General features: G+C 34.2%; 1 non-coding gene across 1 annotated transcript; it reads left to right on the top strand.

Annotated features, from left to right (window-relative positions):
* Positions 1-1763: 1763 nt before the first annotated feature.
* On the top strand, positions 1764-1869 carry LOC128282768 (small nucleolar RNA R71). Its single transcript, XR_008273122.1, has one exon. It is a non-coding gene; the product is annotated as a small nucleolar RNA R71 (small nucleolar RNA).
* The last annotated feature ends 11736 nt before the right edge of the window (positions 1870-13605 follow it).

The raw sequence follows: 13605 nt of genomic DNA, 5'->3' as shown, positions 1-13605 counted from the left end.
CTCTATCTCCAACCTTAAGTTGATTTGGAAAGATAGTGAGCTCGTTTTGGCATAGTTTTGGTTTATCGTTTGTTTTCGGTTTATGCATCCACCATTCATCTAGCTCCTCGACTTGTAGCCTTCGATCTTCATGAATAGATCCTCTACTATTGCTTGAGAATGGCTCATGTGCTTCCTTCAGACTCATTTCCTGCAAAGTAGGTTGCACCATATTCTCAGTTTTAGTAGAATGGTTTAGACGATCACCTTCAATTTTCGATGTGGCACCAGAATTGCGAGCTTGAAGGGTGATTGTTTCATCTCCCACACAGAGTGTGAGCTCACCTGTGCCAACATCAATAATCATTTTAGCAGTTGCTAAAAAGGGCCTTCCTAAAATCAAAGGAGTGTTGCTATCCTCCTCTATGTCTAAAACAATAAAGTCAACGGGAAATGTAAATTTATCGATTTTAACTAGCACATCTTCAATAATACCTTTAGGGAATCTTATAGTTTTATCTGCTAATTGAATACTCATCCTAGTCTGTTTGGGTTTCCCAAGACCTAATTGTTTGAACATTTTGTAGGGCATGATGTTAATACTAGCCCCCAAATCAGCTAATGCATTATTAACATCTAAACTACTAATTAAGTAAGGAATTGTAAAACTCCCTGGATCTTTAAGTTTGTTGGGTAGTTTATTCTAGAGAATAGCTGAGCAAACTGTGTTTAGCTCCACATGCGATGCCTCGTCCATCTTCCGCTTATTTTCTAAAAGCTCCTTTAAAAATTTCATTGCGTTTGGCATCTGTGATAGAGCTTCAATAAACGGTAAGTTAATATGTAATTTTTTTAAGAGTTTAAGGAATTCACCTAATTGTTCATTTGAGCGGTCTTTCCTTGTCGCATTGGGGTATGGCACACAAGGTTTATATTTGACATTCACCAATTTGTTTTTATTGTGATCTACCTTACCTTAACCTTTACTAACCACAGTTTCTTACCTCAATTCTAGTTCAGGCTCAACAAATCCTTCTTCATCTTGAACATTAATCGCGTTGAGCTGTTCCTTTGGATTAGGTTCAGTATTACTTGGCAAGCTCCCTTGTGGTCGTTCGGAGATTAGTTTGGAAAGCTGGTCTATCTGAGTTTCGAGCCCTTGGATGGACTCTTGTTGATTTTTAAGTGCTGTCTCGGTATTCTGGAAATGAGTTTCTGACACCGATATAAAATTTGAGAGCATCTCTTCAAGGTTCGGCTTCTTTTCCTGTTGGTAGGGTGGTTGTTGGTAGCCTGGAGGTGGTCTCTGGTTTCCTTGGCCTCCCCATGAGAAATTTGGGTGGTTCCTGTAACCTGCATTATAAGTGTTACTATATGGATTGTTTTGAGGTCAAGGACTATTACCCATGTAATTTAATTGCTCGTTATCGATGTTGTGGCCATAAGGTTGGTATTCCGAATGACTTGTTCCACCTCCACTTGCTTCGCACTGCATTACTAGGTGAACCTGTGAAGAACTAAAAAAACCATCAATTTTCTTATTCAAGATTTCTACCTGATAAGAGAGCATGGTGACCGAATTGACGTTATAAACACCGGCTGTTTTCATTAGCTTTGTCCTCATGACTTACCACTGATAGTTATTCAGTGACATCTCCTCTATAAACTTATAGGCATCTTCAGGTGTTTTACTATTGATGGTTCCACCAGCAGCTGCGTCAACCATTTGTCGAGTCGAAGGATTCTGACCATTACAGAACGTTTGAACCTATAGCCAAAGCGGTACCCATGGCGAGGGCACCTTCTCAAAAGGTCCTTGTATCTCTCCCATGCATCGTAGAGTGTTTCTAAATCCATCTGCACAAAAGAAGAGATATCATTACATAATTTAGCCGTTTTAGCCGGCAGAAAATATTTTAGTAAAATTTTTTCAGTCATTTGTTCCTAAGTAGTAATTGGCCCTCATGGTAACGAGTTCAACCACTGTTTAGCTTTGTTCCTCAATAAGAAAGGGAATAACTGAAGACGAATGGCATCGTCAGAACGCCATTAATTTTAAATGTATCGCATAGTTCCAAAAAGTTTGCTAAATGAGCATTGGGATCTTCATCCTGCAAACCATCAAACTGAACAAACTATTGTATCATTTGAATTGTGTTAGGTTTCAGTTCAAAAGTATTTGCAGCTACAGCAGGTCTAACTATGCTTGATTCAGTTCCTATTAAAGAAGGTTTAGCATAATCATACATAGTGAGTGGAGCAGGATTTTGATTAGCCGCAATTGCAGGAGGTAGCTGATTGTCTTGGTTTTCAGTCATCTCTTCGGTTGGGGGTTGGGTATCGTCTTCTTGCTCGTTCTCTGTGTATCTTAGGCTTCGCCTTATTTCTCTTTGGTTTCTGCAAACTGTGCGATCAATTTCTTCGTTAAAAAGTAGTGGTCCTGACAGGTTTCTTCTACTCATAAACTATAAAAACCTGTCAGAAGAAAGAAAAAGAAAATTAGTAAATTAGAATAAAATTTAAAAATAAAATTAGATTGCAAGAAAAATAAATGGCTAAAGTAATAAAAATTGAGTGTTCCTAATATTTTAATTCCCCAGCAACGGCGTCAAAAACTTGATCGCGTGATTTCGTGATCGGTTTTAAATATTATAATTAATCGTTCTTGAAACTAACTATTATCGTGATGTAGGCAAGTGTACCTATCGAGCAGTAGTATAGTTTTAGCAAGACCGGATTGTCGAACCCAAGGGAACTAAAAATACTAGTAATAACTGTCTTTTTATTATCTAGCCTAAGAATAAAGAGGTTTTTGTTTTAACTAACTAATTATCCAAACTAAGAATTCACAGAGAATGGAATTGGGGAATTGCTTTTAGGAAAATCGATTGAATTAAAACAATACCTAAGGAAAAATCTACCTAGACTGTACTTGTTATTCTGGCTCCGAATCGGATGATTTATTCATTTAACTTGTTCCATAGAGATTCCTAAGTTATGTTATTATCCCTATTCAAGACTAATAACGTCTCATACCTTGATTGAATAATTGAGACCTTTCTCTAATTAACACCCTAGGGTTGCATTAACTCGATCTATGGATCCTCTTATTAGGTTTCACCCTAATCCGGTAAAATCTTGTCACCCTATGTCTATGCGCACAATCAACTTCACTTAATTATGAAAAATGTACTCTTAGACAGGGTCTATTCCTCCTCTGTATAAGAGCTTATCTTGAATCAGTATCCTGGATATCAAAATAAGAATTAATAACACATAATTAAGAACAAGTTAAATATTTATCATACAATTTAGAAAAAAATAACAAGATTTGTCTTAGGTTTCATTCCCCTTAGGTATTTAAGGGTTTTAGTTCATAACTAAATAAGAAAACATCTCAGAATAATAAATAATACAAAACATAAAGAAAACCCAAAACTTCTGAAGGGGAAATTGAGGAGGGATCTTCAAACTTGATGGTGAATCTGGCTTCCGAGATGGATCAATCGGCTTTCTTAGAGTAATTCCTTACTCCCTATTTTGTGTCCCCCTTTTCTTCCTGCTCTAGGGTGTATTTATAGTCTTTGGAATGCCTAAGAGCCCTCAAAATTAGCCTTTTCCAAATTGGACTCAACTAGGGCTTGGCAGGGACACGCTTGTGTACGATTACTTCAGGCCGTGCTCGAGCTTGCCCAATTGATATGGCCATGTGGTCTGCTCGTGCGAGGAGGTCCAGGCCGTGTTGATTTCGTTCTTTGGCCCGTTTCTTGTTCCTTTCGTTCTCCTATGCTCTCCTAAGTATAAAATATGAAATTAAAGCATTAGGAGCATCGAGTTCACCAATTCTAATAGGAAATCATCCATAAAATACATTAAATATGGGGTAAAAATATGTATAAATTATGGTTTATCACTTGTCAATGCAACTCTTGCTTCACCCAAGGCTTCAACCCATCCTTAAACTAGTAGAATGTTTATTTCTCACTCAAGTCAGGTATTTGAACATCAACTCACTGAAGTCTTTAACATAGTCTCAAGTAGTGCATTCTTGCGTAAGCTAATGCAACTTCACTTAAGCCTCTTCCTCAGCGTATTATTAGTAAAAATACTTCTTCATCTCTTTTTGGAACCCCTCCTAAGTCCCAATTGTGGTCTCACCACATTTCTCATCCATGGACCTACAACGCCACCAAAAGAGAGTGACATCCGTAAAATAGATTGAAGTAGTGTTTATCATTAGTGCAATCATCCTTAATGATCATTGCATAGAAGTACTATTCCATCCCCTAGAGAAAATTGTCCATGTCTCCTGTAGATCTCGTCCCTTTAAACTCTTTCAGTTTGGAAACATCCATGTTACATTACTTAGGAGCTGAAGCCAGCATCTCATTACCTAGAGCAACTTTACAAATAGTGAGCTCCCTCTTGAGATCTGTAACTTGTTCCTTAAAATTTATTACCATGACTTTGAAAGCATCATTCTTTTATGTCAACTTCTTGGTCTAATCATCCATGGAAGCATTGGGGGTCTCTCTCATTGCATCCCGACTAGAACTGAGAGCCTCCGGCACATAGTCCTTGTGTTGAACTCTCATCGAGTTTAACTCATCAGTATGTCCCCCAACTACCTTGAGTGTTTCTTTCACATAACCATGGAGTCCCCTAAATTGCTGACTCAGCTTTCCAAAGTCGACTAATATCCCTTGATCTGCTATTTCTCCTAGACCTTCCACGAATCTCCATCAAGACATTCTACTCATCTCCTCCTTTTATTATCTTAATCGGTGCCTTCAAACACGAGCTCTAATACCAACTATTACGAGGGTAAAAATTTAGTCTGGCAAACTACACAGCCTTAGGCTACTTCATGGGTTCAAATCTGCCTAAGTTAACCTTAAATTCAAAAAATGAGATTTTTTGTAAAAATTCTCTAAGACATCGAAGTGAAGTAGAAGCAAGCTTAAAAAAAAAAGTAGCCACTAACAAAAAGAAAAGCCAACAGAAAAATATTGTACACCAAATGTTTGAGTAAATGCTCTCAAAGTATATTTATTACTTCTAAGTTTTACAACTGAAGGGGAAGTCCTCTATTTATAGTTGAGCTCCCCCAAAACCAACGGTACAAATTGAATTATATCAACAATCAATATTAGAGCCTATCTACAATTGAGATTCTTAAAGGGTTGACGTAATCATTTAAGATTACAAAATCAAATCTTATCAAATTACATTGTCAGATTAATTAGCCTTAAATTTCCATAAGTGTTTCACTTAGCCACCAAAGCTTTAGATTGATTAGTTTTTCCACATGTTCTACGAGTCGGGCCAGTTCAAGTAGGTCAAATGAGTCTCATTTTATCGGTTGACCTCTATGGGATGTTTTGTGCTCAATGGTAATGGGCTTTGATCTGCGACATTGCACATGGTCACCCATAAAAAAAATCTTGCATTTGTGCTTTATAGGATTTAAACCTATTCTCTATATGCTATTGGGTAAGAATGGTATCATTTGGGTTAGCCCTTTTTTAGGGATTTCCAATGTATCCTCCTACACGTCTAATATTTTCCTCAATGGATAGCTCATGTAATACCCCAAAACTCTGGTATGTCATCTGACATTATTTTTGGATTAGATATAGTGATATTTCAAGGATATTGAAAAATTAATCAAATAAAGAAATTTCATGAGAGGAAAATTGATATTGGAGATGGAAATCAGTAGAAAGAATTGTGAATGTGAAAATGTAGCAAAAAAGGACTAAATAAAAAAATTTTAAAAGTTGGGGACTAAAGTACAAATTTGACCAATAAGAGTAATATTGGTTATTACAGATTAATTGACATAAGAATAAGTTATAATATGTATTGGAATGATAAAAATACTTTTGGGATCGAATTTGAAAGACTTGATTATATAAAAACTAAATTGTAAATGTTCCATTTTTATTGAGAGAAGGGTAAAAGTGTAAATTTCTCCACCCAAGAATTCTTATTAAGCATTAAAGGTGGATTATGTAATTTGAGCTATTAAGTGCCTACTTGTGAAGAAATTGTGCTTTAATGCAAAAAGGGGCAATATGGTAATTTTTTCACATGAGGACATTTTGGTCATTTCTCAAGAATTTTAAAATGAAAATATTATTTTAATGAGATGTATTATATTTGGAATAAATATGTACCATTGGATGTGATTGTTTTGAAGAGATGAATTGTGGGCCAAAAAATTTGTATTAAACTTTAACCAAGTTTGACTTGGACTTAATTGGTATTATAAAAAGGAAAAAGAATGCCAAAATATCAGCCTTTTATTCTTTTCTAGCTAGCCACTTCCTTCCATCGTGTTTTCACTTTTCTTTCAATTTTTGTACTTTTCTTCAAATATCACCAAAAAACCCAACACTCAAACTTTGTATTCTTGCATAAATTAACTAGAAAACTAACCTTCAAGCATTCCACCTTCAAAACTCTCTATTTTTAATAAGAGTTTTTATAGTTCTTGAGAGAGAAAGTTGGATCTAGAGAGAGAAAAATTAAATAAGCTGAGAAATTATGTTTTTCAACCTTACTAGCTAGATATTTGATATTGGGTGCTTTAAAAGCTTGGAAAGTTTAGGTACTAATATATGGTAATTTTTTTGTGTATGTGAAAATGAGAAAATGTTGGTTATTGGTATCTCAAGCCAAGATGAGGATGGGTTCAAGAGTTTGAAAGCTTGATTTTCAGTAATTTTCCATCCAAGAGGTAAGTACCCTTGTGATAAGGGGATGATTTAATAAATAAAGAATAGAGAAAGATAGTATTCAAGTTGTTCGACTTGAGAAAGAATGATTCAGATTTGACCTGTAAAGAAGAAATAAAAAAAATTAGAAATAAAGGAAATGAAAGCACTAAAATAAATAAAAATGAGAACAAAGAATAAATAAAAATAATAAATAAATAAATAAACTAAAATTAGAAAAATAACAAACTGGAAGATGGAACGAGTAAACCTATGGATATGATGGATAGATGGATAAGTGTTCAATTAAACCTTTTGAGATATAGACCCCAACAAGTTCAATTAATAACTCTAATCAACCCTCCGAGAAATAATTCCTTCAGAAATTGAAGGATGAAAAGTGAACTCCTATGACTCCTTGAAGAAAATTGAGAAAAGTACTTCTAAAAATCACAAGAAGGAAATTTTGCACAAAGAAACTAACTCCAGATTTGAAAACTTTATTAATGACAACAATTTTGTCCCTAATGAACAATGAAAAGGCCTTTATATAGACTAACTAGTTACATCCAAATAAAACTCTCAACTATACTAGAACTCTAATTAATCTAAACAAGAAGTAGTTTTAAACTAAACTTTCTTGTTTGACTAACAAACATAAAAATCCTTAATAACTTAAAATACTTAAAAAATATTCAAAATTTAAAATAAATAAATAATAATAAATACATAAAAAATTCAATATTGGACTCATATGTAATAAAAATTAAGCCTAAAAAGTGAACCTAATATGATTAAGCATGAATTAAAAGCTCGAAACTTGCAATTTCCGTAATAACCTCATCCAGAAATTATGCTTGTGTAGTCTTCAGTAAAACAATCATAACTTGAGTTCTTGAACTAGAATTTGAGTGAGTCAAGTGTGTTTCGAATCCAAGAGATATAAATCATATGCTATGAAAAATCTCAACTCAGAAACATTTGGATCCCTTCCAAAAATGCACTCCAGGTTGACTTATTATAAAATTGCTAGGCGAGTGGTCTTGATTAGGGTCTTTAAAGTATAACGCCTAAGCTTGTTAACATTTTCAACATAGGCTTGTCAATATAGATTGAGATTTTAAGTCCACGAACAGAACTAGTCCTCCCAATTCATTATTGCTTGGTATTGAACTCCAAAGTCTGTCATCTTAAAGCTTCAACTCTTCTTCTCAAAATTTCTTCATAAATTCTTGAAAGAATAAGTTGAGTTTCAAATTCAACTACTTGGGTTTGGATCTTGTGATTGGACCTTGAGTTAAACTGAGTCCATCTCTATCATGGGCTTTGAATTGGGTTGGGTTGTTCATATCATTCCCTCTCCCTCGAAAAGACTCGTCCTCAATTTTTGCAATATTAAAGGGAGAAAGATCAGTAAAATTAAAAGTGGCACTAACATTATATTCATAGGGAAGATAAATTTGATATGCATTATCGTTGATGCGCTTGAGTACTTGAAAAGTGTTGGATTTGGTGCCCTAAGTGTAGTATTTTCGTTTAAGTACAATTGTAATTTTTTGAACAGATTGGTTAATAAAATTATTCATGAATTACCTTAATACTTTGTATATTATCGTCACATGGTTTTTGCACATAAATAAAAATAGAAGCAAATGCTGCTCATTGGTTGTCTAATGTTTAAACTAATACTAAGCGATGTTACGTGGTCGGATCCTAAAACAGAAAGACAACTTGTATTAGTAGACGAACCGAAACATGTCCTTAGTCTAATAAAAAATGTGTAAACCAATTGAAATAATAATATGCCATCTATCAAGTCCAATTCGAGAGATGCCTTGTCTTGGGCATGGAGCGAAAGACTCCCAGAAGATAGAGACATAGATGTGACTTACTATATTGACTATACATCAGACTGGACCAAAGTAGAATAGATCCTGAATCCGTTTATGGATTTATTCACTTGTGACGTCTATAGTGTGGCATGCATAAATCTTGAGTGGATGGTGAGCTATGTATGCATAATTCGTACACTTTGATGTAAGTAAAAGCCTAAGTTATTATATATAAGGAACCGAAAGCTAGTGCATTGGGTGTATGACTTCTGCAGTACGTAGCATCATTTACAATAGTGGAACTCATAGCTCGAGACGTGGGTAAATGATATCCTCTCACTGGCATTACATGGTTAATGAAAACTAAATGTGGCCACAAGTTGTTCGTCTTTGTGATGAATGACTTCATTACTATTTAATAGTAATTGTCTTTTCATGAAGGAAGATGTAATGTTATCATGAGATAAAATGAGATCATATTGGAAGAGTGGATATTATCCCAAAGAGATTAACAATATCCTAGGAGGGTAACACCCTTATGGTGAGGTCAGTGGACGAGCACTGAGTAGATGCTTTCATTATGGCATGTCGTTAGGGAGAGCTCAGTCATGATACCATAGTGAAAGACTTCATGACTAAATGAGTTTATAATTAATATGTGAAAAGCTAAAACTTAATTATAAATCATTTGAGCTTTAATTGCATTTCTCCAATCGATCCCTCTACTAGCTCATTAAAAAAAATGAATTGTATGTTTGAATCGAAATGAACAAAATGAATAGAAATAAAGAAATAAGAAACATTCAAGAATGATTATAGTTTCTCTGACATGGAGAAATGAAATAATTTGGAAATGATTGTAAGTTTCTCAAAATGGAAATAGAAATGGAAATGAGAAACGATTCGTTTGCAAATGTACATGGATTACTCAGAAATTATCAAAAGAATGAGTTTATATTTTTGAGTTGTTTTGAAGCCAAAAAATGAAAATAAATCATTTGGTCATAATGAAGATGTTGAGTGGTGAAATATTAAACATATTTTCTCAAAATTTTACGAGGGGTAATATCATCATAATTTTATTAGGCGTAAAATTGGGATGAGAAAATTATTTAATATAATTATATTGAAGTTTATTTTTGGAAATAGAAAAATAGAATTGGGTGGGATCAAAATACAAAGTATAGGGTCGATTGTAATTGGACTCGATATAAGAGAGGCCCAAAATCTCCTCATGTAACTTGAAGGGGGCGGCAACCCTAGTAGGATACTAGGGTGTGCCATCCACCATACTTTCACTCTAAGTAGGAAGTTGTTTTTCTATTTGAAATAAACCACTACAACTAAACAAGGGCTCTACTTTCACCAGTAGAGCTATTAACACAACTTTAAGACATTGTTACTCTATCAAAAATAGAGAAAATTTATTCTCTACTATTAAATATATTTTTCTAGAATAAAAATTCTACTGATTTATATTAAAGAGGAGAGATTTTTCATTTTTACCTCAAAAGGAAAAGAATACCTTTTTCTAGTTTTGTGTTTTGATTCAATTGTTTCGAGCCCACACTCGAAGTAGTTTATGGTAAATGGACAGTAGAGAAGATCGTTTGATTGAAATTCAAAAAAACATCAAGGATTTGCTTATTCTAAAATACATGTACGATTTCAGTTTAAGGTTTATTGTTATAAATATCATAAATCGGGTCGATTTTCAAACTTTTGATTTTTCGCTGTGCAAGAATACCATTTTCAAATTGGACTTTTTTCCAACAAAAAAAAACCATCACTATGTGGGTCCAATTTCATTGTGCGTCTAGTTGGAAATTGTTCTTTTCTCATATGGATCCAAACGTAATTGTAGGGTTCAAAGGCCACATGTGTGTGCACTTTGTTGACTCTATTTGTGTTGGTTTGGTTTGTTTTGTTTATTTGTTTTCTCACTTTTTCGTGTGTAAATTTAACCATTTCTGCCTTCTTTTTGCCATTTAAGCTAGTAATAGAGTTAAGAGGTAAAGGCACAAGATCAAGAACAGTTAAGGGGTTAAAACTGTAAACAATCTCAAAAAGGGAATAATTGGTAGAAGAATGAATTGAATGATTATAAGCAAATTCTACATATTGTAAACTTTTCTCCTAATTACGAAGATTCTTACTGAAAATGGCTCTAAGTAAAGCCCATAAAATTTTGCTCACGACCTCGATTTGTCCATCCGTTTGATGGTGACATGTTGTAGAAAACAATAGTTTAGTTCCAATTTTACCCTACAAGACTTTTCAAAAGTGACAAAGAAATTTCACATCACGATCAACAACAATGGTACAAGGTATTACATGTAGGTGCATCACTTATTTGAAGAACAAATCTGCAACATGAGGTGCATCACTTATTTGAAGAACAAATCTGCAACATGAGTAGCGTCATTGGTTTTGTGGCATGGGATAAAATGAGCCATTTATGAAAACTTCTCAACCACAACAAAGACACTATCTTGGCCACATTTAGTTTTAGGTAAACCTAAAATAAAATCCATAGAAGTATCAACCCATGGTGAAGTTAGAGTAGGAAATGGGGTATACAAACCATGTGTCATTACACTAGACTTTGCAATTTTACACGCTATGCATTTAGCACATACCCTTTTAACATCTTTATGCATGTGTAGCTAAAAGAAAGTGTCATGAAGGATATCAAGTGTTGTCGTAACACGAAAGTGTCCCATAAGTCCTCCTCCATGTGCCTCACGAACAAGTAACTTCCTTAATAAGATTGAAGCATACATAATCAATTTAGCTTGAATAGAAAGCCATCTACAGGATAAAATTTATCAAAGGCACCTTTGTTGTAGGAATGGTAAATAGATGCAAAATCATTTTCATTAGAGTATAATTCCTTAATATGTTCAAAGCCTAAAATTCTAGCATTTAAAGTAGTACCTAAGGAATACCGCCATGATAGTGGATAATAAAAAACATTATATTTACCTGCTCTGTATTTTATGACATATGGAAAAGACTCAATAAATTCATCCCATCGAGCATGTCTTTTACTCAACTTACATTGTCCCTTCAACCATTTTAGGGTCTCTTGATTGGTATGTATGAAAAACTCCTTAGGTAGCAATTAGTGTTTCCTAGCTTAAGAGCTCAAAAAAATGCTAAAAGTTCCTCGTCATATGTTCAGTAATTCAGTTGAGTGCCATTGAGTTTTGCACTAAAATAAGCAATTGGGTGCTTGTCTTCCATTAGAATTACTTCTATACCAATACCATTCTTCCTCATTCTCTGCGTTCCCTCTAACTTACCTCATTTTTATTGTCTTGACGTACTTACCTTGTATTTATTGTCCTGATAGACTATCTCTAGTCTGTGTTTACTGTCCCGACAGAATTTAGCTCTATTCTATGTTTACTGTCTTGATGAAATTCATCTCTATTTCATGTTTATTTCTCAGATGGACTTTATCTTTGTTTTGTGTTTATTATCCCAATGGATTTTAACTCTATTTCGTGTTTATTGCCTCGATAGACTTTATCGCTATTGATGTAACACCCTCAACTCGATCCAATTTGTCGGATCCGAATTTTGGTTATTACAACAAATATAGACACAAACTTAGTCTACTTATATGAATTACAATCAATTACAACTTGCTTAATTACAAAATTTCTAACTTGAATACATAAGCATGTACAATAAGTAAATACAACTACAACATGTGGTAATTAAAGTAAAATGATATTTGATTTGAAATCCTAATCTATAACAAACACCCCAAGTATGGAATTCTTAATGGCAATCTATACTTTGAATGTGCCGCCAAACATGCTATGTATGCATAATAATCCAATACGCCTTTTCCTTTGGCGTAGTCCTGGCATCGTCCCTCTTAGCGTATACTCACATTCAACCTGAAACAAAAGTATAAACTAATGTAAGCTTATAAGAACTTAGTGAGAGAAACATCCTTATCTTGTGCAATATTTGCTCATTATTACTGATGAATCATTATGAAGATCTTATTATTCTTGTCCTTTAACTTGTCTTTGGTGAATGCTTTTCTCAAATTCTATTCATCATTCATTGTAACACCTCTAACCCATCTTTGTTGCCGAATTAGGGTTACAGAGTATTATTAAACAATCAGAAACATTTGAACATTATGTCATTCAATATTATAATCACATAATAAAATATTCATACGCATGCATACTATCCCTAATTGAGCCATGGAGGCCTTAAAAATAACTTAGAAACAATTTAAGACCAATTTGAAACAATTTGGAAAGTTTAGGAAAAAGATTAAAATTTGCAAAATAGGGGTCACATGGTCGTGTGGCTAGGCTATGTGCCTCACACAGTTGAAACACATGCCCATGTCTCAAGCTTTGTAACAATCAAACTAAGCACACATGATTGTGTCCCAGCCCGTGTCCACACCCATGTAACTCTTTGAGTAGGGTCACATGGCCGTGTCACATGCCCATGTGCCAAGCCGTTTAACTCTCTAAGTTACCCCACATGCCCGTGTTCTAGGCTGTGTGTTAAGCCGTGTAACTCACTGACTTGCACCCTAAAAAACTCATCAGATGACACACGGTCATGTGTCTCACGTGGCTAAGTCACACGTCCATGTTTCAGGTCGTGTGGACCCAAAATGAACCTTAAAAAACAAGTTTACCAATACAAGCTTACTTGGACTCTAACTAATCAATTTACAAACCAAAAAACCCATTCAAAGTGACATTAAACAAGCTAAAAACATGCTAAATCAACATCCTAAGGCCCTAACCAATGTATCTTTATTGATACCACAAGAATATACATTTATACATCAAAATGAATCATCAATCACAACTTATCAATCCACAAAATTTAACACCTAACCAATGTGCCTATTATAGGCTCCTCAAACACAGCATTTCATTAACATATACCATATATTTGCATTAAAACATCTTACCTCATTCACAAATATCATATAAGTTGACTATTTGCACTTAAGATCATGCTTAACATTTTACATATCCAAAACATTAGTAATGACATTCAAGCCTATTACATGCCATAAAATT

This window comes from Gossypium arboreum, chromosome 10, assembly GCF_025698485.1.
Source record: "Gossypium arboreum isolate Shixiya-1 chromosome 10, ASM2569848v2, whole genome shotgun sequence".
Taxonomy (NCBI): domain Eukaryota; kingdom Viridiplantae; phylum Streptophyta; class Magnoliopsida; order Malvales; family Malvaceae; genus Gossypium; species Gossypium arboreum.
Note: the sequence above shows the minus strand (reverse complement) of the source record. Positions and strands in the feature narration are given on the sequence as shown.